A 24833-nucleotide genomic window follows, 5' to 3' on the forward strand; every position below is an offset into this window, starting at 1 on the left:
ATATAGCAATTTTTTAACTTATAATAAACCTGCTGCTGCTGCTGCTAAGTTGCTCAGTCGTGTCTGACTCTTAGTGACCCCATGGACTGCAGCCCACCAGGCTCCTCCATCCATGGGATTTTCCAGGCAAGAGTACTGGAGTAGGTTGCCATTGCCTTCTCTGTATAATAAACCTAGGCACTATGAAAATTTTGTGCTTAATGTTAATGACTCCTAGACATGTCTATAGTAGAGTAGTGAGAGAAAAAAAATACTAGATGTTTAGTATTAACTATTTCCCAGTTCACGTGAATCTGAAATTAATTTAGGTCAATTTTGTCTTGTATATACAACTGTTTGATTTGTAAGGGCTTCCTTTTCTTTAGACCATTTAAATAAGAACTCACAACTTCAGCAATATTATCAAAAAACAGAAGACTCACACTAGGACATACATAAATCCAGACAGACAGACAGAGATCTTCTAGTTTTCCACCTGAGATTTAAAGTATTTCTTTGAGTCCTCTCTTTTTTTGGGGGGGAGGGGCAAGAATACTGGAGTGGGTTGCCATTCCCTTCTCCAGGAGATCTTCCCTACCCAGGGATCAAACCCTGGTCTCCCACACTGTAGGCAGACACTTTACCATCTGAGCCACCAGGGAAGTCCTTCAAGGACCTGGAAAGAGTTAACTTCAAGTTTTGCCTTAGGCAGGCCTTTGTAACAAGCTAATTGTTTTGAATTGCATATGCAAAAGAACCAGCTTTGTTGTGACCAATTTTCTCTGGTTCTATAGAATATCATGGCCTTCCTAGGTCAGATCAACTTTCCTTTCTGTCAGTCAGTTCAGTTCAGTCGCTCAGTCATGTCTGACGCTTCCTTTTTGTAGTCATAGTTTTATCCCTAAATTGTAGACAGATCAGCTGATAAAAAGCTTGGATTACCTCTGAGGGGTGGATTTGCTCGCCAGCCATCATGTTTCACCTGGGCAGTAGCGAGGCCGAGGCCAGGGACCTCTCCTGGAAGTGGGCATGGGGCCGGGGCGCTCCCGGGTGCGCCTCCGGGCAGGAGGGCCAGGGAAACGGAGAGAACTGCTCTGCCACGTGGCTCACAGTCTCGGCTTTTGTGGTCATTGGGTTCCTTTCTGGCTTGTCTCTTGCCAGTCTTTCTGAATTGGGATCCTTCCTGGGGGCACACGCATCACTCAGCCGAGATGGATTCCAGAGAGGGGGATCCTGGGAAGTTGGTAGGACCTCTGGACTGGAGTCTCCCATCTCTTTTTGACCTCTCCAGAATCCTGGTTGGTGGTAGCTTGTGAGTTCCTTTTTCGTTATCAGAACCTCCTGTTGTAAGATGACTCCTGCAAGTGTTTTCTCTTCTCTGTTGCCTGGCAAGGGTGGGTGTTCAGTGGTTCATTTAACAGTTTGTCTTGTGGTTCTCTTGAATAAGGTCCTTCACAGAGTAAATGTATAAAATTGTAAAAGTAAATGTTTTAAATAATTTATATTCACAATTTGGTAAGTTGGCTTTTTTGTTGTGTGTTAGAACTCATCACCAGACCAAAGGCCATGTAGATCTTTTGTTGTTTTATAAAATTTTATAGTTTTTTAAATTGAATTACGGTGTTCGTTGCAAGGTTTGTGTTTCTGTTCATTTCATTCCGTTTTTTTTTTTTTAACAGTTACTTATTTTCAGTTGATTGATCATTGCTTTACAATATTGGTTTGATTGATTATACATCAACATGAGTTAACCATAGATGTATGTGTGTCCCCTCACTCTTGAATCTCCCTCCCACGTCCCGCCCATTCCCACCTCTCCAGGTTATTACAGAGCCCCAGTCTGAGTTCCGAGTCAGACAGCAAATGCCCACTGGTTGTCTAGTTACCAAGGTTGGTGTCCCTGCATCCGTGCTGCTCTCCCCATTCATCTCACCCTCCCCCTCTTGTTCCCCACCCTTGTCTGTAAGTCTGTTCCCTATGTCTGCATCTGCACTGCTGCTGCGTGAACAGATTCGTCAGGACCATCCTTCTGGAGTCCAGGTTTTTCTCTTTCTGACTGACTTCCCTGTTTAATACGCTCTAGGTTCATCCACTTCATTGGAACTGACTCAAATGTGTTCCTTTTTATGGCTGCATTCCATACAGGCTCTGATTGTTCCTTAGCCGTGTTTTGAGGAGGGTCACGGAGCTGTTCTGCTGCATTTGGGTTTGGGCTTCCAGTCTGAGCGCTCCCGCAGAGCTGCTTCTGGCTGAGCCCTCTGGGCTGTGTGAGCGCGGGGCTGCCCGCTCTTCTCCGGCGGCCCGCAGGGGGCGCCAAAGCTCTGACCCGCGGGCGCAGGACGCTTTGCCCTCAGACTGGGCTCGGTGACCAGCTGGCGGGAGCTTTCTCTCCTCAGGGCCGTCAGGGCTCGGGCTTCTGGAAACGGGGCTGCGTCCAGGCTGAGAGGAGCGGGCTTGCCTCAGCGCCCGCCAGCAGGGAGGCGCTGCAAGAGGGAAAAATGAGGACGAAGTAGGCGTTTCCTGTGTCCCCCTGAGCACTGACCTGAGGTCCATCTCAGGACTCCAGGGGAAAGAGCTCCATGTGCAAAATGGCAGGTTTTCAGTTAGATTTCTGTTAGATGATCTAGAGAATGACCAGGGATGTTCTTCAGTGTAGGTGGCCGGTTTTCCTGTCACTGTTTCTTGAGAAGACTGTCCTTTCCTCTTCACTCGTTCACGGTTTGATTTTCATGAACTGACCACGTACAAGTGGGTTCATTCCTGGGCTCTCTACTCTTTCCTCGAGTCCTTGTGTCTGTGTTCGTGCCAGCTCCTCACTGTGGTGGTTACTACAGCTCCGTGATGTACTTTGAAGTAGGAGAGGAAGATGCCTCCAGCTGTGTTCTTCTTTCTCAGAGTCTTTTTGGCTGTTTAAGGTCCTGTTCAATATTAGCAGCCTAATATTAGGAATATTTCTATTTCTGTGAGAAATGCCATTGAATATTATTTTGTGATTGCAGTCAGTGTATTTGTTGATGGCTTTGGTTAGACTTAACAGAAGCAAAAGATATTAAGAAGAGTTGGCAAGAATACACAGAAGAACTATACAAAAAAGATCTTCATAACCCAGATAACCACAATGGTGTAATCACTCACCTAGAGTCAGACATCCTGGAATTCGAAGTCAAGTGGGCCTTAGGAAGCATCACTAGGAACAAAGCTAGTGGAGGTAATGGGATTCCAGCTGAGCTATTTCAAATCCTAAAAGATGGTGCTATGAAAGTGCTATACTCAATATGCCAGCAAATTTGGAAAACTCAAAAGTGGCCACAGGACCAGAAAAGGTTAGTTTCCATTCCAATCCCAAAGAAAGACAATGCTAAAGAGTGTTCAAACTACTGCACAATTACACTCATCTCACATACTAGCAAAGTAATGCTCAAATTTCTCCAAGCCAGGCTTCAACAGTATGTGAACTGTGAACTTCCGGATGTTCAAGCTCAGTTTAGAAAAGGCAGAGGAACCAGAGATCAAATTGCCAACATCTGCTGGATAATTGAAAAAGCAAGAGAGTCCCAGAAAAATATCTACTTCTGCTTCATTGACTATGCCAGAGTCTTTGATTGTGTGGATCACACCAAACTGTGGAAAATTCTTCAAGAGATGAGAATACCAGATGCCTTCTGAGAAACCTGTATGCAGGTCAGGAAACAACAGCTAGAACTGGACATGGAACAACAGACTGGTTCCAAATAGGGAAAGGAGTACATCAAGGCTGTATATTGTCACCCTGCTCATTTAACTTACATGCAGAGTACATCATGCAAAATGCTGGGCTGGATGAAGCACAAGTTGGAATCAGGATCACTGGGAGAAGTATCATTAACCTCAGATATGCAGACACCACCCTTATGGCAGAAAGCGAAGAACTAAAGAGCCTCTCGAAGAAAGTGAAAGAGGAAAGTGAAAAAATTGGCTTAAAGCTCAACATTTAGAAAACTAAGATCGTGGCATCTGGTCCCATCACTTCATGGCAAACAGATGGGGACACCATGGAAACAGGGAGAGACTTTATTTTCTGGGGCTCCAAAATCACTGCAGATGATGACTGCAGCCATTAAATTAAAAGACACTTCCTCCTTGGAGGAAAAGCTATGACCAACCTAGACAGCATATTAAAAAGCAGAGACATTACTTTGCCAACAAAAGTCCATCTTGTCAAAGCCATGGTTTTTCCAGTAGTCTTGAATGGATGTGACAGTTGGACTGTAAAGAAAGGTGAGCACCAAAGAACTGATGCTTTTGAACTGTGGTGTTGGGGAAGACTCTTGAGTCCTTTGGACTGCAGGGAGAAACAACCAGTAAATCCTAAAGGAAATCAGTCCTGAATATTCATTGGAAGGACTGATGTTGAAGCTGAAACTCCAATACTTTGGCCACCTGATGCGAAGGACTGACTCATTTGAAAAGACCTTGATGCTGGGAGACATTGAGGGCAGGAGGAGAAGGGGACGACAGAGGATGAGATGGTTGGATGGCGTCACCAACTCGATGGGCATGAGTTTGAGTAAGCTCCAGGAGTTGGTGATGGACAGGGAAGCCTGGTGTGCTGCAGTCCATGGGGTCACAAAGAGTCGGATACGACTGAGCAACTGAACTGAACTGAGTAGGCTGAAGTGATCAGGCAGTAACTGTGGTGCCTGAAGTGGTGGAAGATAAGGTTGGAAATGCAGATATTGACCAAACTCTGAAGTGCTGAGGGATGTTTACTTCCCTGGTTTCCTAGAAAGTTTTTTGAGCATGGATGTGAAGTTAAATTTGATTTGGAATGCACTGCTGGTGGCATGCTGTGGGATGGGTTGCAGAGCAGAAGAGCTGAAAGTAGTGATAAAGGTCAACTGAAACTGTAATGGAGAAGCAGAAAGTTGAGGAGAATTCGCAGGCACAAAACTGCCAGGAGTTGACTTGGTGGGTGATGAGCTGGCTAGAGTTGAAGATACCAACCAGAATTTTAAACTTAAGTAACTGAGATGATGGTGTTACCCTTCACTAGAGTGGAGAGGAGTTGATGTGAAGTCATAGGTGAGTTTTTTCTTGAACATATTAAATAGAAGGTGAATGAGGTAGTCCTGTAAATATCCTGGGTCTAGAGCTGGAATTTGAGCTAGAGACATTGATAGTTATCTCCCTAGAAAAGATTGTTGAATTATGAAATTAACAGTGAAAAATAAACTGAACAGGGAATTCCCTGGTGGTCCAGTAGTTAGGACTCAGTGCTTTCACTGCAGTGGCCTGGGTTCAGTCCCTGGTTGGGGAACTAAGATCTTGCAAGCTGCACAGTACAACAAAGCAAAACAAAAAAACCCACTAAATGCATTAAAAAATAAACTGAATGCTTTGAAAAGGGGTGTAGCCACCGAAGGCCAGTGAGGAGCTATGATCCTACACATTGGAAGAGAACCTAGAGAAAGACAAGGCTGCCCCGGGGGGCGCTGTGGTGGAGAGTAGACTTCAGAGGGGCTGTGCAGTGAGTGCTGGCAGTTACGCAGCACCCACGTCACAAAAGGAAAACAGGAAATGAGTTGGAGGGAGCACGTGTCATTTACTTGTGGATAGGTTTGCCAATAGTGGCTTTAGGGGGGAAATAAGAGTTGTGGGAAATTTTCTAGTCAGTTGATCTATTCACATATATGAAAGTTATAGAAGCTTGATATTTAAGAATAGAGCAAAACATACAAGGGAACAGAAACTGTTTAGAATCTTTTAGCCTTCTCTTCCACCCCCCACCCCAACATACACACACATCCAATCTCCATTTACCAGTGGAGATAGTTATCTAAAAGTTGAGTGATTCGAATCCCAGACACTGAATAGGCTTTACTTTTGAAGGATGGCAGTCTTACTTTAGTCTAGCATGGTAGTTCTCAAATTTGTATGTGAAAGTTACTGTATGTGACACCATTAAATCCTGGCAAGGATGCAGAAAAACTAGATCACTCATCCACTGCTGCAGGTAAAATGGTACAGCCACTCTGGAAAATAGTGTGGTGGTTTCTTATGAAGAAACACATACACAGAGATTAATGAGTGTGAGTAAAACTGGGGAAAATATAAATAAAAATTAATGGGTGACAGCAACATCAATATCCTGCTTGTGATAGGGTGCTGTAGTGATTTGCATGTTGTTTTTTGAGAAAGGCACTGGATCTCTCTGTATTAATTCTTAAAACTGCATGTGAATTCTGTATCTCAAGTTTTTTTGTTGTTTTTTTTTTTAACAAAACAGGAAACAGACCAAAAGATTACTGTATGAGTTGCATATGCACAACCATGTAAACCGCTTTATGGGCATACTCAGTTTGGGAGGTCATTTTGACTGCCTGACTTTTCATCTCACAAGTGAACGCAAGTGACTCTATTAGACCAGAGAAATTGAGATTCAGAGTCCTCATGGAGGAGCCAGCCTTAGAAAGGAGAGAGGCACGATTATATCTGAAGCTGAGAAGAGGGAATAAGGAATCCTGCAGAGGAAGTTTTGGGGAAAGTTGAGCAATTGATAGAGCAGTATGACTGATGATGAAGCCATCTAAGATGGCAGGACGTGGATGGGGTGACTTCGGGGAGGGCAGAGGAGGTTTGACACAGATGTGCAGATGAGTGGCATGGGCCCAGCTAAGGCTGGCTGCATAAGCAGTGTGCTCTTCTTCCCATTCTTAGGGCTCTCAGACCTGGAGATCCTGGATTCTGCGCCCGGGCAAGGGTCCCCATGCCCTTGAACAAGGACTATGTTGTCAGGCCCAAGTGGAATGTGGAAATGGAATCATCCAGGGTAAGTAATCAGCCCAGGGACAGCAAGGTGGATCTAAAATGCAGATTACTGTCTTTTACTTCATGTTTGAGAACTCTTAAGCAGCTCTTAAAGTTTATCTAATTTGAAGAGAGCTATTTTCTCTTTTATCTAGCCAGATAAAGACCATTATTACTGGTGAGCATTACTTCAGATTTTAAGAAACATTATCAGTTGGGAAGTTTCTTCATATTAACTCCTTTTATTTCAACTGAACCTTGAAGGCTAGAGTGTTTTGGTATAGTCTTTTTTTTTTAGAACCCTGAGAAACAGAACTCACCTGCTTTTGCAGCCTACCCCTCCCTTCCTGTTTAGCTGTTTTTAAGTCAGTCTGTTATGAAGTGTTTAGGGTAGACACTGTCACCATCGCTGTAAATACTACTCGGTGATCCTCATTGCTGCTCAGTAATCTTTCTTTATTCTCCATTCAAACTACTCTTTCTAGCCTGGTATTCTTAAAAAGGGCCTAAGCCGATTGGAAAAGCATAAGAGGAGATTTGCAGAACAGAAATGACTCAGCAAAGTGCACCGTGCTGTCAAGTTCAGCATTGAAGGCAACAGGATGCCCCTGTAGGCTGGGCCCTGCCAGAGCGTTACCTGGGAGGTATCCCCAAGGAAGCATGCTCTGCATGGGCTTGAGCAGCTAGAGTGGAAACAAGTGTGTGCGTGCTTTCCTAACCAGAAAAGGCCAGGACCTCTTTAGTTCTGAAATAATGACCGTGCCAGGCACCCAGTGACATTCTAGTCGTCCTGAATATTTAGAAATTGATTTGAGGTTCCCTTCCTTTATCAGTCGGAGAAGGCAATGGCACCCCACTCCAGTACTCTTGCCTGGCAAATCCCGTGGATGGAGGAGCCTTGTAGGCTGCAGTCCATGGGGTCGCTGAGTTGGACACGACTGAGCGACTGCACTTCACTTTCCTTTATCAATACCCCAGTACATAATTACCTCACTGATAGATATTTTGGTCTTTCTGCCTGGTACCCTTTTTATTAAAAAGGTTTTTGTCAGGGCCCAGAATCAGAGTGGCTGGTCTGCCTTACAGGCATATAAGCTGGTTAGTAACATCCAGGTGGAAGGGCGGTGGCTTCCTGTTGTCAGTGGCTCAGTAACCTACCTTTGAGGGCTCATTGCATAAATCCTGACACTGAATACTTAGGAGATAAATTTAACTGATATACAGTTGGTCCATGGCTGGAAATGAAGACGACCTTGGGACATTCACAAAGCCAGACCCGCTGACCTGCTGTGCTCCCGGGTTACCAGCAGCACTCTGCTGCAGTGAACAGTTGAGAGTCTAAGTGTGTGGTCTGCCCTCTGTGACCCCTGCTTGGGCAGGTGTTTCCACAGACACACTCACTTTCCTGCAGGTTCACTTTGCTACTGTCAAGACCAAGCACACAGTCTTATTTATTGAGAATAAATAAAGGGTAGAAGAGCACTGGTTCTGTGCTTAGAATTCCTTCATCTCTGCTTCCTTCCCTATTTTCTCCCCACTACCCCTCCTTTTGGTCACACCTTGTGGCTTGTGGGGTCTCAGTTCTCTGACCAGGAATTGAACCCGGGCAGTGAAAACCTGAAGTCTTAACCATAAGACCACCAGGGAAGTCCCCTCCTTCCCTTTTCTCTTCTGTCTATTTCTGTTTCCCTTGATATCCCTCCTTCCCCTCCCCACCACCCATGTTTTTCTTTACCTTTACTATTCTCACTGTCTCTTCCTTTCTTTTATTCTTCTCTTTCATACTATATTTTCTTCCCCAGCACACTTATTTTAGAAAATCAGGATCTACAATAGGGCAGAGAAAAATGTAATAAAAAATCGTAGTGGCCAGTCTTTTTTGGAAGGGCATGTGCCTGTCTGCTGGTGTTGATAGTTTGGATCCCACCCTCCCTGTAGGTGTTGGGGAGGTGGGAAGAGGTGGCCCGGCCTCCTGCTAGACTGAGACATGACCAGCATGAGGAGAGGGAAGTTCAGAGTTCTCCTTTGTCCAACATTCCCAAGATCAAAATGGACTGTTATTTATCTTGGCCTGTCTGGCTTTTAGAGCTCTGTCTGAAAAATAATAATAAAGCATGTTTTGGGAGCTGGTCTTGTAGCTCAGTTGTTAAAGGATCTACCTGGAATGCAAGTGACCTGGGTTCGATTCCTGGGTTGGGAAGATCCCCTGGAGAAGGAAATGGTAACCCACTCCAGTATTCTTGCCTGGAGAATCTCATGGATGGAGGAGCCTGGCAGGCTACTGTCCATGGGGTTGCAAGAGTCAGACACAACTTAGCGACTAAACTACAAACCACCACATCCCATGTTACATTTCAGTAAATTGTCCTGACACTGTTTCCCTATTAAGATTCCTTACATATTCCCTCAAGACTCTCACACTGTACAGACACTAATGAATATTACTGGAAAACATGCTTCCTAAGAGAAAACTGGAGTGAATTAATGGCTTTCATATGAAATTCTTTTTGTTTTAAGTGTAATTTTATTTTTGAAATTACATGAATAAATATACTGTAGAATAACCCCCCTTCCCCAAAGTTCTATTCTTCCTCCATGTAAAGCACCACTGTTAACAATTTTGATGTATTACATGTATTTTCAGTAATATTTTAAACTTAGTTTTTCCTGCTTATAATTAAAAATTTGAGATTATAAAAAGAAAAATCACTCACCACTCAAAAGCAATTTGACAAAAATTTTGGCTTGTTTTCTATTGATATTTTAATATAATTAAAATTATATTTATATAATTTTGATCACTTCCTCTCAGTAAACCACCTTATATATTTATCATTTGTAATGGCTGCATAAGTCTGTCTATAATGTAAAAATATATTAGTAATTTGTTAATTTGTCTATAGTTTCTGATTTTTCACTTCTAAATAATTTAATAACATGCACTACATTGTATGTTTATATGCTAATTTATTCCATGGAATGCTTTTAAAATAACATTAAAATGACAAAGCAGTGCATGTTTTTATATAAATCTTTAAATACAAAAAGCACAAATAACCCAAAACAACAAAGTAAATAGCAACGGGACCATACCTATCAATAATTACCTTAAATGTAAATGGGTTAAATGCCCCAAACAAAAGACAAAGACTGGCTGAATGGATACAAAAACAAGACCCCTATATATGCTGTCTACAAGAGACCCACCTCAAAACAAGAGACACATACAGACTAAAAGTGAAGGGCTGGAAAAAAATATTTCACACAAACAGAGACCAAAAGAAAGCAGGAGTCGCAATACTCATGTCAGATAAAATAGACTTTCAAATAAAGGCTGTGAAAAGAGACAAAGAAGGACACTACATAATGATCAAAGGATCAATACAAAAAGAAGATACAACAATTATAAATATATATGCACCCAACATATGTAAGGCAAATGCTAACGAGTATGAAAGGAGAAATTAACAATAACACAATAATAGTGGGAGACTTTAATACCCCACTCACACCTATGGATAGATCAACTAAACAGAAAATTAACAAGGAAACACAAACTTTAAATGACGCAATGGACCATCTAGACCTAATTGATATCTATAGGACATTTCACCCCAAAACAATCAATTTCACCTTTTTCTCAAGTGCACACGGAACCTTCTCCAGAATAGATCACATCCTGGGCCATAAATCTAGCCTTGGTAAATTCAAAAAAATTGAAAGCATTCCAGTCATCTTTTCTGACCACAGTGCAGTAAGATTAGATCTCAATTACAGGAAAAAAAAAAAAAAACTATAAAAAATTCAAACATATAGAGGCTAAATAACACACTTCTGAATAACCAACAAATCATAGAAAAAACAAAATATGCATAAAAACGAATGAAAATGAAAACACAACAACCCAAAACCTATGGGACACTGTAAAAGCAGTGCTAAGGGGAAGGTTCATAGCATTACAAGCTTACCTCAAGAAACAAGAAAAAAGTCAAATAAATAACCTAACTCTACACCTAAAGCCACTAGAGAAGGAAGAAATGAAGAACCCCAGGGTTAGTAGAAGGAAAGAAATCTTAAAAATTAGGGCAGAAATAAATGCAAAAGAAACAAAAGAGACCATAGCAAAAATCAACAAAGCTAAAAGCTGGTTTTTTTTAAAGATAAACAAAATTGACAAACCATTAGCAGGACTCATTAAGAAACAAAGGGAGAAGAACCAAATCAACAAAGTTAGAAATGAAAATGGAGAGATCACAACAGACAACACTGAACTACAAAGGAGCATAAGAGACTACTACCAGCAGCTCTATGCCAATAAAATGGACAACTTGGAAGAAATGGACAAATTCCTAGAAATGTATAACTTTCCAAAACTGAACCAGGAAGAAGTAGAAGATCTTAACAGACCCATCACAAGCAAGGAAATCAAAACTGTAATCAGAAATCTTCCAGCAAACAAAAGCCCAGGACCAGATGGCTACACAGCTGGATTCTACCAAAAGTGTAGAAAAGAGCTAACACCTATCTTACTCAAACTCTTCCAGAAAATTGCAGAAGAAGGTAAACTGCCAAACTCCTTCTATGAGGCCACCATCATCCTAATTCCAAAACCAGACAAAGGTGCCACACAAAAAAAGAAACCTATAGGCCAATATCACTGATGAACATAGATGCAAAATTCCTTGACAAAATTCTAGCAAACAGAATCCAACAACATATTAAAAAGATCATACGCCATGACCAAGTGGGCTTTATCCCAGGAATGCAAGGATTCTTTAATATCTGCAAATCAATGTAATACACCACATTAACAAATTGAAAGATAAAAACCATATGATTATCTCAATAGATGCAGAAAAAGCCTTTGACAAAATTCAACATCCATTTATGATTAAAACTCTCCAGAAAGCAGGAATAGAAGAAACATACCTCAACATAATAAAAGCCATATATGACAAACCCACAGCAAATATTATCCTCAATGGTGAAAAATAGAAAGCATTTGCCCTAAAATCAGGAACAAGGCAAGGGTGCCCACTTTCACCACTACTATCCAACATAGTTCTGGAAGTTTTGGCCACAGCAATCAGAGCAGAAAAAGAAATAAAAGGAATCCAGATAGGAAAAGAAGAAGTGAAACTCGCATTGTTTGCAGATGACATGATCCTCTGCATAGAAAACCCTAAAGACTCTACCAGAAAATTACTAGAGCTAATCAATGAATATAGAAAAGTTGCAGGATAAAAAATTAACACACAGAAATCCCTTGCATTCCTATACACTAACAATGAGAAAACAGAAAGAGAAATTAAGGAAACAATACCATTCACCATTGCAACAAAAAGAATAAAATACTTAGGAGTTTATCTACCTAAAGAAACAAAAGACCTATACATAGAAAACCATAAAACACTGATGAAGGAAATCAAAGATGACACAAATAGATGGAGAAACATACCGTGTTCATGGATTGGAAGAAGCAATATTGTCAAAATGACTATACTACCCAAAGCAATCTATAGATTCAATGCAATCCCTATCAAGCTACCAACTGTATTCTTCACAGAACTAGAACAAATAATTTCACAATTTGTATGGAGATACAAAAAACCCCGAATAGCCAAAGCAATCTTAAGAAAGAAGAATGGAACTGGAGGAATCAACCTGCCTGACTTCAGGCTCTACTACAAAGCCACAGTCATCAAGACAGTATGGTACTGGCATAAAGACAGAAATATAGATCAATGGAACAAAATAGAAAGCCCAGAGATAAATCCACGCAACTATGGACACCTTTTCTTCGACAAAGGAGGCAAGAATATACAATGGAAAAAAGACAACCTTTTTAACAAGTGGTGCTGGGAAAATTGGTCAACCACTTGTAAAAGAATGAAACTAGAACACCTTCTCCCATCCAAGTACTAACCAGGCCCGACCCTGCTTAGCTTCCGAGATCAGACGAGATTGGGCGCGTTCAGGGTGGTATGGCCGTAGACTAGAACACTTTCTAACACCATACACAAAAATAAACTCAAAATGGATTAAAGATCTAAATGTAAGACCAGAAACTATAAAACTCCTAGAGGAGAACATAGGCAAAACACTCGCCAACATAAATCACAGCAAGATCCTCTATGACCCACCCCCCAGAATATTGGAAATAAAAGCAAAAATAAACAAATGGGACCTAACGAAACGTAAAAGCTTTTGCACAACAAAAGAAAGTATAAGCAAGGTGAAAAGACAGCCTTCAGAATGGGAGAAAATAATAGCAAATGAAGCAACAGACAAAGGATTAATCTCAAAAATATACAAGCAACTCCTACAGCTCAATTCCAGAAAAATAAATGACCCAATCAAAATATGGGCCAAAGATCTAACACACATTTCTCCAAAGAAGACATACAGATGGCTAAGAAACACATGCTCAACATCACTCATTATCAGAGGAAAAAACCTCAGTGAGGTACCATTACACGCCAGACAGAATGGCTGCTATCCAAAAGTCTACAAGCAATAAATGCTGGAGAGGGTGTGGAGAAAAGGGAACACTCTTACACTGTTGGTGGGAATGCAAACTAGTACAGCCGCTATGGAGAACAGTGTGGAGATTTCTTAAAAAACTGGAAATAGAACTGCTATATGACCCAGCAACCCCACTCCTGGACATACACACCGAGGAAACCAGATCTGAAAGAGACACATGTACCCCAATGTTCATCGCAGCACTGTTTATAATAGCCAGGACATGGAAGCAACCTAGATGCCCATTAGCAGACGAATGGATAAGAAAGCTGTGGTACATATACACCATGGAATATTACTCAGCCATTAAAACGAATTCATTTGAATCAGTTCTAATGAGATGGATAAAACTGGAGCCCATTATACAGAGTGAAGTAAGACAGAAAGATAAAGACCAATACAGTATATTAACGCATATATATGGAATTTAGAAAGATGGTAATGATAACCCTATATGCAAGACAGAAAAAGAGACAGATTTATAGAACAGACTTTTGGACTCTGTGGGAGAAGGCAAGGGTGGGATGATCTGAGAGAACAGCATCGAAACATGTATATTATCAAGTGTGAAACAGATCACCAGTCCAGGTTGGATGCATGAGACAAGTGCTCGGGGCTGGTACACTGAGATGACCCAGAGGGATGGGATGGGGAGGAGGTGGGAGGGGGGTTCAGGATGGGGAACACATGCAAATCCATGGCTGATTCATGTCAATGTATGTCAAAGACCACTGCAATATTGTAAAGTAATTAGCCTCCAACTAATAAAAATAATTGGGGGAAAAAAAGCACAAATAAACTTAGTGTCACTTGTAATCCCACCACACCTTATATTAACATTCTGGGTTATTTCTTTAATCCTTTATATATGTGTGCATAAAAGTCCAGGCTGATGTGTAGAGCTGCTGGGGGTTGGGCAGTGGGCAGAGATCTGAGCAGATAAGGCTTCCAGTGTGCACTGACTGCATATACTAAAAATTGGGGCACATTTTCTGAAAGGAAGTCAGATACTTGGGACTGTCCAGAAATCTGGGGTATTGCATAGGGCGATAGTTCTTTCTCGTCTGATAATGAATTTTTACACCCCCTCACAGGGCTAGTGCCAAATACTAAAATTGATGTTAATATAATATTTGTAATTGGGATGTACATAGAAAATCTAGGATGGATATCAATGTAGCTCTTATTCAAGAATGATATATTAGAGATCCTTGCTTATATCTGAGGTAGAAGCTGAATCTAAAGGTGAGATAAGCCTAGGAGGGGTTCCCCAACTCAAAAGAACTTCACCACACTAGTACCAGCCCTAAAGTATCTCCTAATCTCTACCTTATTTTAGCATTCTTTGGATTAAGCTTCACAGGCGATTCAGTAGTAAATTTCTGGGGAAAAGAACTAAAAGACCTCATCTCTTTTTAACTACTCAGCATTCATGAAGATTGGGATTGCTGGCATTACTGTAGCAAACAAGAGGTGTTTGCCGTGATCCAACATAAATGGCAGACCTTTTCAGCATTTCTTAAAGGTGTCAACTTCTTGGAGACCACACTTTTTCGAGACCTAACAATCTTTTCAAAATACAGAAAAAGTTACCTAACAACAAATCTTTAACCATAAAAGGGCAAGTAGAAAGAGAATGCAAGAAGTAGGAAGCCCCTTGGATCAAGAGGCTTAATTTACTTTTCTTTTTGTGTCAAACTGATTGCAAAGTGGTAGTAATAGTAGTCGTAGCTGATGTTTATTTTGAGCCCTGATTGTGTGCTTGTATTTGTTATTATTACCTGATTCACTTCTCCCAGCAGTCCTGGAAGTCGTTCAGACAAGGGGCATCATTTGCACAGGGTTATAGAACCCTGACTATTTCTAATCTGAAACTAGAGCTCCAGCAAGCACTTAGCAGTTCTGATCTCATTCGTTACGCTTAGGGTTTTTTTGTCGATGACTTTCCTTGCCTTAGAAGATCATAATTTTTTACGCCAACACTGTTTGAACTTGTATATGTCAAATGGTCACCTCCATATGTGGTCTTTGAAAGGGAAAAGCATACAGTCAAAATGTAATCTGATGAATTAGTTTCATTCCTCCCCCGTTTCTCTCTCCTAGCAAATTTCTGTGGACTTGAGGCAAAACTTAAAAATACGGCACAGATAACAACAAAATTATTCTTCTCTGAGAGAGCTTAAGCATTTCTGACACTGCTGTGTATACTTGCTCTGTTGTTCCTGAGGTCACCAAAGCTTATTCTGGTTATTCCAGAGCTGGGAACTCTTCAGTCTGATGACTTTCAGATAAAAGAAGATTAAAGACAAAACTAAATGTATGTATGTATCAGTAATTTGCTGTTTAACTTTTACCCCACTCTTAGTTTCAGGGGACCTCCAAGAAGGGTATCAGTCGACTGGATAAACAGATGAGAAAGTTCACAGACATCAGGAAAAAAAGCAGATCTGCACACGCAGTAAAAATCAGCATCGAGGGCAATAAAATGCCCTTGTGACTGCCTGGGAGGTTCCCCATCGCTACTCTTAGGAAATGCGCAATGGACTCTTTGGAGAAAGATGATATTTTAAAGACTTTTTTAGTGTACCTGTAAATGATTCAGCTTGTATCAAATGTCATAGGATTCGCATTTCTCTCAGTTATATTTAAAACCATTTGTTGTGCACTTTGTACAGAAGAATAGTAGTCATACTTCTATAAACTTTACACAATAAAATTCCATTCTGGTTTTGGGGGGCTGTCTCTTCATTGTCTTCAAGGGTGCATTCTCTACCGGGGTGAAAATTGGTTCTTGGTGAGTGAAGAAAAACTGCAGCTGTTACAGAGGTTTGACCCTTCAGAGTTCAACCTTCCAGCTCCGGTATGGTGTGGCCTCCGTCCTTGTTCCTCACCGTGCGCTTCTTAAGACCCCTGGGACTTCCTGGGTACTAGGAATGTCTTTGTGTTGCTAATGAGGCGAGTCATGGTAGACCCCTGGATAACGAGGATGGGGGCTGGTCACCAGAAAGGACCTACCACAGAGGGTTGGAATTTGGGGCAGGCCCCATGGTGGGTGGGTGGGGACCCTGGAGATTGACCTGACCTAGTTGTAATGCCCCATGTTGTAATCAGTCGTGCCCAAATAATGAAGCCTCAGTTAAAAACTCGAGACACTGAGGCTCAGTGGAGCTTCGTGACTAGTGAACACTGATGTGCTGCAATGGCGATGTGCCTTGATTCCACAAAGAAGGTGCAGAAGCTCTGCGTTTCCTCCCAGACCTTATCGCACTTCCATGTGTCTTCATTTGGTTGATCCTCATTTGAATCCTTTATAATAAAACTCATTATAAGGACTTCCCTGGTGGCTCAGATGGTGAAAGCGTCTACCTTCAATGCAGGAGACCCAGGTTCGATCCCTGGGTCGGGAAGATCCCCTGGAGAAGGAAATGGCAACCCACTCCAGTACTCTTGCCTGGAAAATCCCATGCACGGAGGAGCCTGGTGGGCTACAGTCCATGGAGTCACAGATTCGAACACGACTGAGCGACTTCACCTTCTCTTCACCCATACCCCACCCCTTGTTTGTTGAGAATTTTTGAATCTGTATACTTCAAGGATATTGGTCTGTAGTTTTTCTTGTCCTGTATAATCTTTCTCTGTTTTTGGCATCAAGATAATGCTGGCCTCAGAATTTGGATCTTGGAAGTGTTCCCTCCTCTTCAGTTTATTTTGGAATCATTTGAGGAGGATTCATGTTAATTGTTTTCATGTTTGATAGGATTCACCAGTGAAGCCATCTTGTCATGGGCTTTTCTTTGTTGGGTGTTTTTTTTTAAATTACCATTTCAATCTCTTTACTAATTACAGGTCTATTTATATTTCTGTTTTTTCATATTTCTATTTTGGCCCATTGTGTTTCTAGGAATTTGTCCATTTTTATCTAGGTTATCCTGTTTTGACATACAGTTCATAGTACTCCCTCATAATTCTTTTTATTTCTGTAAAGTTAATAGTAATATCCCTTCCTTGATATCTGATTTTAGTTATTTAGAGTCTTTTTTTTAGTCAGTCTAACTAAAGTTCATTTTGTTGATCTTTTCAATGATCCAACTCTTGTTTTGCGGTTTTTTTTCTTTTTTTCTATTATAAATTTTATCTCTGCTCTAATCTTCATTATTGCTTTTGCTCTAGGTTTAGTTTGTCATTCTTTTTCTAGTTTTTTAAGGTGTAAAGTTAGGTTACTGACTTAATGTTTTTTAATTAAAAATTTACAACTATAAATTTATCTCAGCATTACTTTTGCTGCATCTCATAAGTTTTCATATGTTGTGTTTTCATTTTCATTTATCTCAAGGTATTTTCTAACTTTGAGGATGATTTCTTTGACCCATTGGTTGTTTAAGGATGTACCGTGTAAATTCCACATACTTGTGGAGCTTCCAGTTTTATTCTTGCTATTGATTTCTTTAGTTTTATCCATTATGATTAGAATAGATGCTTTGTATGGTTTCAGTCTCCCTGGCAAATCCCATGGATGGAGGAGCCTTGTAGGCTGCAGTCCATGGGGTCACTAAGAGTTGGACACGACTGAGCAACTTCACTTTCACTTTTCACTTTCATGCATTGGACAAGGAAATGGCAAGCCACTCCAGTGTTCTTGCCTGGAGAATCCCAGGGATGGGGGAGCCTGGTGGGCTGCCATCTATGGGGTTGCACAGAGTTGGACATGACTGAAGTGACTTAGCAGCAGCAGCAGCAGCAGTATGGTTTCAGTCTTTAAATTTTATTAGGACTTGTTTGTGGCAGCCTTACCTATCATCTACCCCAGAGAATATTCCATATGCACTTGAGAGCTATTGTTCAGTAACACATTTTTGTATTGTCTGCTAGGTCTAATTGATCTCTAGTGTTATTCAAGGCTTCCATTTCCTTATTGATCTTCTATCTTGCTGTTCTATCCATTATTGAGAGGGGGTTTTGAAGTTTTCTTCTATCTTTTTAAATCTATTTCTCCCTTTAATTTTGCCAATAAGAAATTATTGCTTCACACATTAGGAGCTCTGATGTTTGGTACATATGTTTATAAATGTTTTATCTTCTTGGTGAATTAATTAATTAATGTCCTTCTTTGTCTCTCAGGACAGATTTTGACTTAAAAGTCCATGTTGTGTATGAAGTGTGTGAAGGTTCCCTTTTCTCTGTATCCTTACCAACACTTGTTATTTGTTGTGTTTTTGATAATAGCTTTTCAGGTGTGTGGTGGTGATATCTCATTGTGGTTTTGATTTGCATGTACCTGATGATTAGTGACATTGAGGATCTTTTTGTGTGACTGTTGTCCAGCATGGTGTTTTCTTGGCAAAAGTGTCTATTCAGATCTTCTGCCCATTTTTAATCACATTGGGTTTTCTTTTTTTTTTTTTTGGTTAAATTTATTCCTAGATATTTTATTCTTTTTCATGTGGTTGTAAATGGAATTGTTTTCTTAATTTCTCTTTCTGATAGTTTGTTGTTAGTGTATAGAATTTCAACAGATTTTTCTATATTAACTTTGTATCCTACAACTGAATTCATTGATGAGCTTTAGTAATTTTTGGTGGTGTCTTGAGGGTTTTCTATGTATCATGTCATCTGCAAACAGTGACAGTTTTGCTTCTTCCTTTCCAATTTAGATTTTTATTTCTTTTTCTTATCTAATTGTTGTGGCTACAACTGCCAATACTATATTGAATAAAAGTGCCAAGACTAGGCATCCTTGTCTTGTTCCTGATCTTAGAGGAAATGATTTCAGCTTTTCATTGTTGTGTATGCTGTTAAGCTATGAGCTCATCATATGGCCTTTATTTTGTTGAGGTATATTCCTGCTGCACCCACTTTTTGGAGACTGTATCATAAATAGATACTGCGTGTGTGTGCTAAGTCACTTCAGTCGTGTCCTGACTCTTATGACCCTATGGACTATAGCACACCTGGCTCCTCCATCCATGGGATTCTCCAGGCAAGAATACTGGAGTTTATTGCCATGCCCTCCTCCAGGGGATCTTCCCGACCCAGGAATCAAACCTGTCTCTCTTATGTCTCCTGCAATTTTTTTCAAAGAATCACTCTTAGTTTCATTTATCTTTTCTAGTAATTTTTTAGTCTCTTTTTCATTTATTTCTGCTCTGATCTTTATCATTTCTTTCTTTATGGTAACATTGGGCTTTGTTTTCTTTTTCTAGTTTCTTTAGGTGTAAGGTTAGGTTGTTTATTTGAAATTTTTCTTGTTTCTTGAGGTCAAGGCTTATACTGCTATAAACTTCCCCTTTAGAACCACTTTCATTGCATCCCATAAATTTTGGGTCAATGTGATCTCAAATAAAAAAAACAAATTTTTATTTGTTTTCAATTGTTCCCAGGTGTTTTTTGATTCCCTCTTTGATTTCTGTTGTGCTTCATCAGTTATTTAGTAGCATATTGTTTATCCTAAGTGAATGTGATTTTTCCAATTTTATTCTTGCAGTTGATTACTAGTCTCATAGCATTGTGGTTGAAAGTGATGCTTTGTATGGTTTCAGTTTTCTTAAATTTACTGAGAATTGTTTTGTGACCTGGCATGTGATCTGTCCTGGAGAATGTTCTATGTGTACCAAAATGTATCCTGCTGCTTTTGGATGCAATGGAGTGTGTGTATATATAATGTGTGTATCTGTCTGGAATAATCTGTTATTTGAGGCCAGTGTTCCCTTAATTGATTTTCTGTGTAGATGATCTGCCCATTGATGTAAGTGGGGTTTTTAAAGTTCCCTTCTATTATTGTGTTACTGTCAATTTCTCCCTTAATGTGTATTAATATCTGCTCTATATATTCAGATGCTTCTATTTTGGGTGCATATATATTTGCAATTGTTATATCTTCTTGGATTGACCCCTTGAGCATTATGGAATATCCTACCTTTTCTCTAGTTACAGTTTTTGTCTTAAAGTCTATTTTGTCTGATACAAATATTGCTATCCCAGCTTTCTTTTTGTTTCTATTTACAGGGAATACCTTTTTCCATCCCCCTGCTTTCAGTCTGTTTCTGTCTTTAGCGCTAAAATGAGTCTCTTATAGATACTGTACATATACCTTTTGTTTTTTTATTCATCCAGCCACTCTGTATCTTTGATTGGCCCATTTAGTCTATTTACATTTAAAGTAATTATTGATAGGCATGTACATATACCATTTTGTAAATTGTTTTGAGGATTTTGGGGTTTTTTTTCTTTTTTGTTCTTTTGTTTTCTTCCTTTGTGATTTGATGACTATCTTTAGTATTATGTTCAAATTCCTTTCTTCCTGTATCTATGTCTATTACAAATATTTGCTTTATGATTACTGTGAGGTTTATATATCGCAATCTCTACACAATATGTGGTTGTTTTAAGTTGCTGATCTCTTAAGTTCACATGCATTTTTAACAACCCTGCATTTTTATTCCTTATCATGTTTACTGTTTTTGCATCATGTTTTGTTTGTGATTCCCTACTTATCATGGATATAGATGCTTTTACTCCTTTTGTGTTTAACCTTTTAGCTTTACATGTGTTGAGGAAGACAGCAAATTAGCCAAGATGGTGTGTTCAGACTCTCTCGCTCCATGTTTTGTAAATAATGACTGTGTAACAGTTGAGATCACTTATTACACTGCACATGCATGTCATGAGGTACTCGCTTGGTCATAAGCTACTTTGTGCTGTAGGGATAGGAGCTCCACCTAGAAAGTGGTTTCATTCACTGCTGCGTTATAGCTGTGTCCATGGGGTCACTCACGAGAGAACAGAATTCCGGTACGGCTGCTGTGCCAGCCAGGAGAGAATAAACGTAGTTCTGTCTGTAGTTCCTACAGCTCTTCATGTCTTCTTCCAGCCTCTTAGTTCACACCTTGCCTACCCTGGGTTTAACAAACAGTGTGGACAGTGTGAGCAGCAAGACTGTTGGCACTGTGAGCAGGATCAGCAATACAGTTTGGTTGATTTACTCCCTTTACATATATTTGCATTTACCAATGAGCTTTTTCTTTTCATAATTTTCATGAATTATGAAATCATGAAAGACAGGCCTTTTCTTTTTCACTTAGAGAAGTACCTTTAACATTTTTTGTAAAGTTGGTCTGGTGGTGATGAACTCTCTTAGCTTTTGCTTGTCTGTAAAGCTTTTGGTGTCTCCATCAGATCTGAATAAAAGCCTTGCCAGTATTAGTTGTATTTTTTTCCTTTGCATCTCTTTAACCATATCATGCCACGCCCTTCTGGCCTGCAGGGTTTCTGCTGAAAAATCTGCTGACAGCCTATGGGAGCTCCCTTGTATCTAATTTAACTGCTTTTTCCCTTGCTGTTTTTACTATTCCCTCTTTATCTTTAATTTTTCCCATTTTAATAGCAGTGTGTTTCTTTCTGTGTAGTCTTCTTTGGGTTGATCTGGTTTGGGACACTGCTTCCTGGATCTGGATGTCACTTTTCTTTCCCAGGCAAATTGCCTATCTCCACTTCACTTAGTTCTTGTATTTTATCCTGTGCCTTCATTTGGAATATATTCCTCTGTTGTCTCATTTTGTCTAATTTTCATTTTTATCTCTATGTATTTGGTAGGTTTTTTAAAGTCCCATAAAGGATAAACCCTAGGAGAAACATACCAAGACACATTTTAATCAAACTAACAAAAGCTAAATACAAAGAAAAAATATTAAAAGCAATGAGAGAAAAGCAAAAAAATAACATACAAAGGAATCTCCATAAGACTGTCAGCTGATTTTTCAGCAGAAAATCTGCAGACCAGAAGGGAGTGGCAAGATATATTTAAAGTGATAAAAGGGGATAACCTACAACCAAGGTTACTTTACCCAGCAAGGATCTCATTCAGATTGAATCAAGAAAAGCTTTACAGACAAGCAAAAGCTAAGAGAACTCAGCACCACCAAATCAGCCTGACAACAAATGATAGAGGAGCTTCTTTAGGCAAGAAACACAAGAGAAGAAAAAGACCAACAAAAACAAAATCAAAACAATTAAGAAAATGGCAATACATATTGATAACTACCTTAAAAGTAAAGCATTTAAAAGATATAGACTGGCTGAAAGGATGCAGAAACAAGAACTGTGTATATGCTGCTCACAAGAAACCCACTTCAGACCTAGGAACATATACAGACTGAAAGTGAGGGGATGGAAAAAGATATTCCATACAAATGGAAGTAAAAATAAAACTGGAGTAGCAATACTCATATCAGACAAAATAGAGTTTAAAATAAAAACTGTTAGATAAGAAAGGACACTACATAATGATCAAGTGATCAATCCAAGAAGAACATATAACAATTATAAATTATACACCCAACATAGGAACACCTCAGTACATAAGACAAATGCTAGCAACAATAAAAGGGGAAACTGACAGTAACACAATAATAGTAGGGGACTTTCACACCCCACTGAAACAGAAAATCAATAGGGAGACACAGACCTTAAATGACACATTAGACCAGATAGACCTAATTGATAGCTATAGGACATTCCATCCAAAAGCAGCAGAATACACTTTTTATCAAGTGCACACAGAACACTCTCCAGGATAGAAAAAGTATCAAACAAACAACCTAACCTTATATTTAAAGCAACTAAGAAAGGAATAACAAATACACCAAAGTTAGTAGAAGTAAAAAAAACTCATAAGGATCAAAGCAGAAATAAATGAAGAAAATAATAAAATAAAAGCTGGCACTTTGAGAAGATAAACTAAACTGACAAACCATTAGCCCGATTCATTAAAAATAAAAGAAAGAAGACTAAAATCAATAAAATTAGAAATGAAAAAGAAGTTACAGAAGACAATGCAGAAATACAGAGGCTCATAAGAGATTTGTATGAGCAACTATTTGCCAATAAAATGGACAGCCTGGAAACAAAATGGACAAATTCTTAGAAAAGTACAATCTTCCAAGACTGAACCAAGAAATAGAAACTATAAATAGACTGATCACAAGCACTGAAACCAAAACTGTGATAAAAAATCTTCAAAACAAAGCCCAGGCCCAGATGACTTCACAGGAAAATTCTATCAAACATTGAGAGAAAAGCTAAAACCTGTCCTTCTCAAACTCTTCCAAAAAATTGCAAAGGGAGGTACACTCCCAAACTCATTCTATGAGCACCATCACCCTGATACCAAAATCAGACAAAAATCAGAAAAAAAAATAATAATTACAGGCTAATATCACTGATGAATATAGATGCAAAAATTCTCAACAAAATACTAGCAAATAGAGTCCAACAACACAATAAAATGATCATACGCCATGATCAAGAGGGGTTTATCCCATGGATGCAAGGATTCATCAATATACACAATAATGTGATACACCATATTAACAAATTGAAAGATAAAACTATATGATAATCTCAACATACAGAAAAAGCTTTCAACAAAATTCAACACACATTTATGGTAAACTGTAGAAAATAGGTGTAGAAGGAAACTACCTCAACATAATAAAGGCAAACCCATAGTAAACCCATAGTAAACATTATTCTCGTGGTGAAAAACTGAAAGCATTTCCTCTAAGATCAGAAACAAGACAAGGATGATCACTCTTGAAACTGTAATTCAACCTAGTTTTGGAAGTCCTAGCCATGGCAATCAGAGAAGAAAAAGAAATAAAAATTCAGATTGGAAAAGAAGAAGAAAAATCCTGTTTGCAAACATGATACTACCTTAAGATACCATCAGAAAATTACTAGCCCTAATCCATGAATTTAATAAAGTTGCAGTATAGAAAATTAATACACAGAAATCCCTTGCAATCCTAAACTAAAATGGAAAGTCAAAAAGAAATTAAAAAGTCAATCCCACTCACCATTGCAAGAAAAAGAATAAAATACCTAGGAATAAATGTACCTAAGGAGACCGAAGACCTGTATGCAGAACACTATAAGACACTGATGAAAGAAATCAAAGAGGAAGTAAACAGATGGAAAGAATATATCATGTTCTTGGATTGTAAGAATCAGTATTGTGAAAATGACTATACTACCCAAAATAATCTACAGATTCAATGAAATCCTTATCAAATTACCAATGGCATTTTCCACAGAACTAGAACAAAAATTTTTACAATCTGCATGGAATCACAAAGATCCCAAATAGCCAAAGCAATCTTGAGAAAGAAAAATGGAGCTGGAGAAATCAACAATTCTGATCTCAGACTATAGTACAAAGCTACAGTCATCAAGACAGTATGGTACTGGCACAAAAACAGAAATACAGTTCCATGGGACAAGATATAAAGCCCAGAGAAAGACCTACACATCTATGGGCACTTTTTCTTTGACAGAGGAGACAAAAATATACAATGAAGAAAAGACAGCCTCTTCGATAAGTGGTGCTAGAAAAACTGGACAGCTCATGTAAAAGAATAAACATAAACACTTCCTAACATCATACACAAAGATAAAATAGATTAAATATCTAAATTTAAGGCCAGAAACTATAAAACTCTTACAAGAAAACATAGGCGGAACACTCTTGATGTAAATCACAGTAAGATCCT

The 24833-nt window shown here is 39.3% G+C and overlaps 1 long non-coding RNA gene across 1 annotated transcript in view; it reads left to right on the top strand.

Annotated features, from left to right (window-relative positions):
• LOC133050791 (uncharacterized) overlaps positions 1-16024 on the top strand; it is a 44955-nt gene extending 28931 nt beyond the window's left edge. The window contains exons 2-3 of the long non-coding RNA XR_009691696.1: positions 6676-6787; positions 15656-16024. This is a non-coding gene — a long non-coding RNA (uncharacterized LOC133050791). The remainder of the gene's footprint in view (positions 1-6675; positions 6788-15655) is intronic.
• The last annotated feature ends 8809 nt before the right edge of the window (positions 16025-24833 follow it).

Source organism: Dama dama, chromosome 33 (genome assembly GCF_033118175.1).
Source record: "Dama dama isolate Ldn47 chromosome 33, ASM3311817v1, whole genome shotgun sequence".
Taxonomy (NCBI): Eukaryota; Metazoa; Chordata; class Mammalia; order Artiodactyla; family Cervidae; genus Dama; species Dama dama.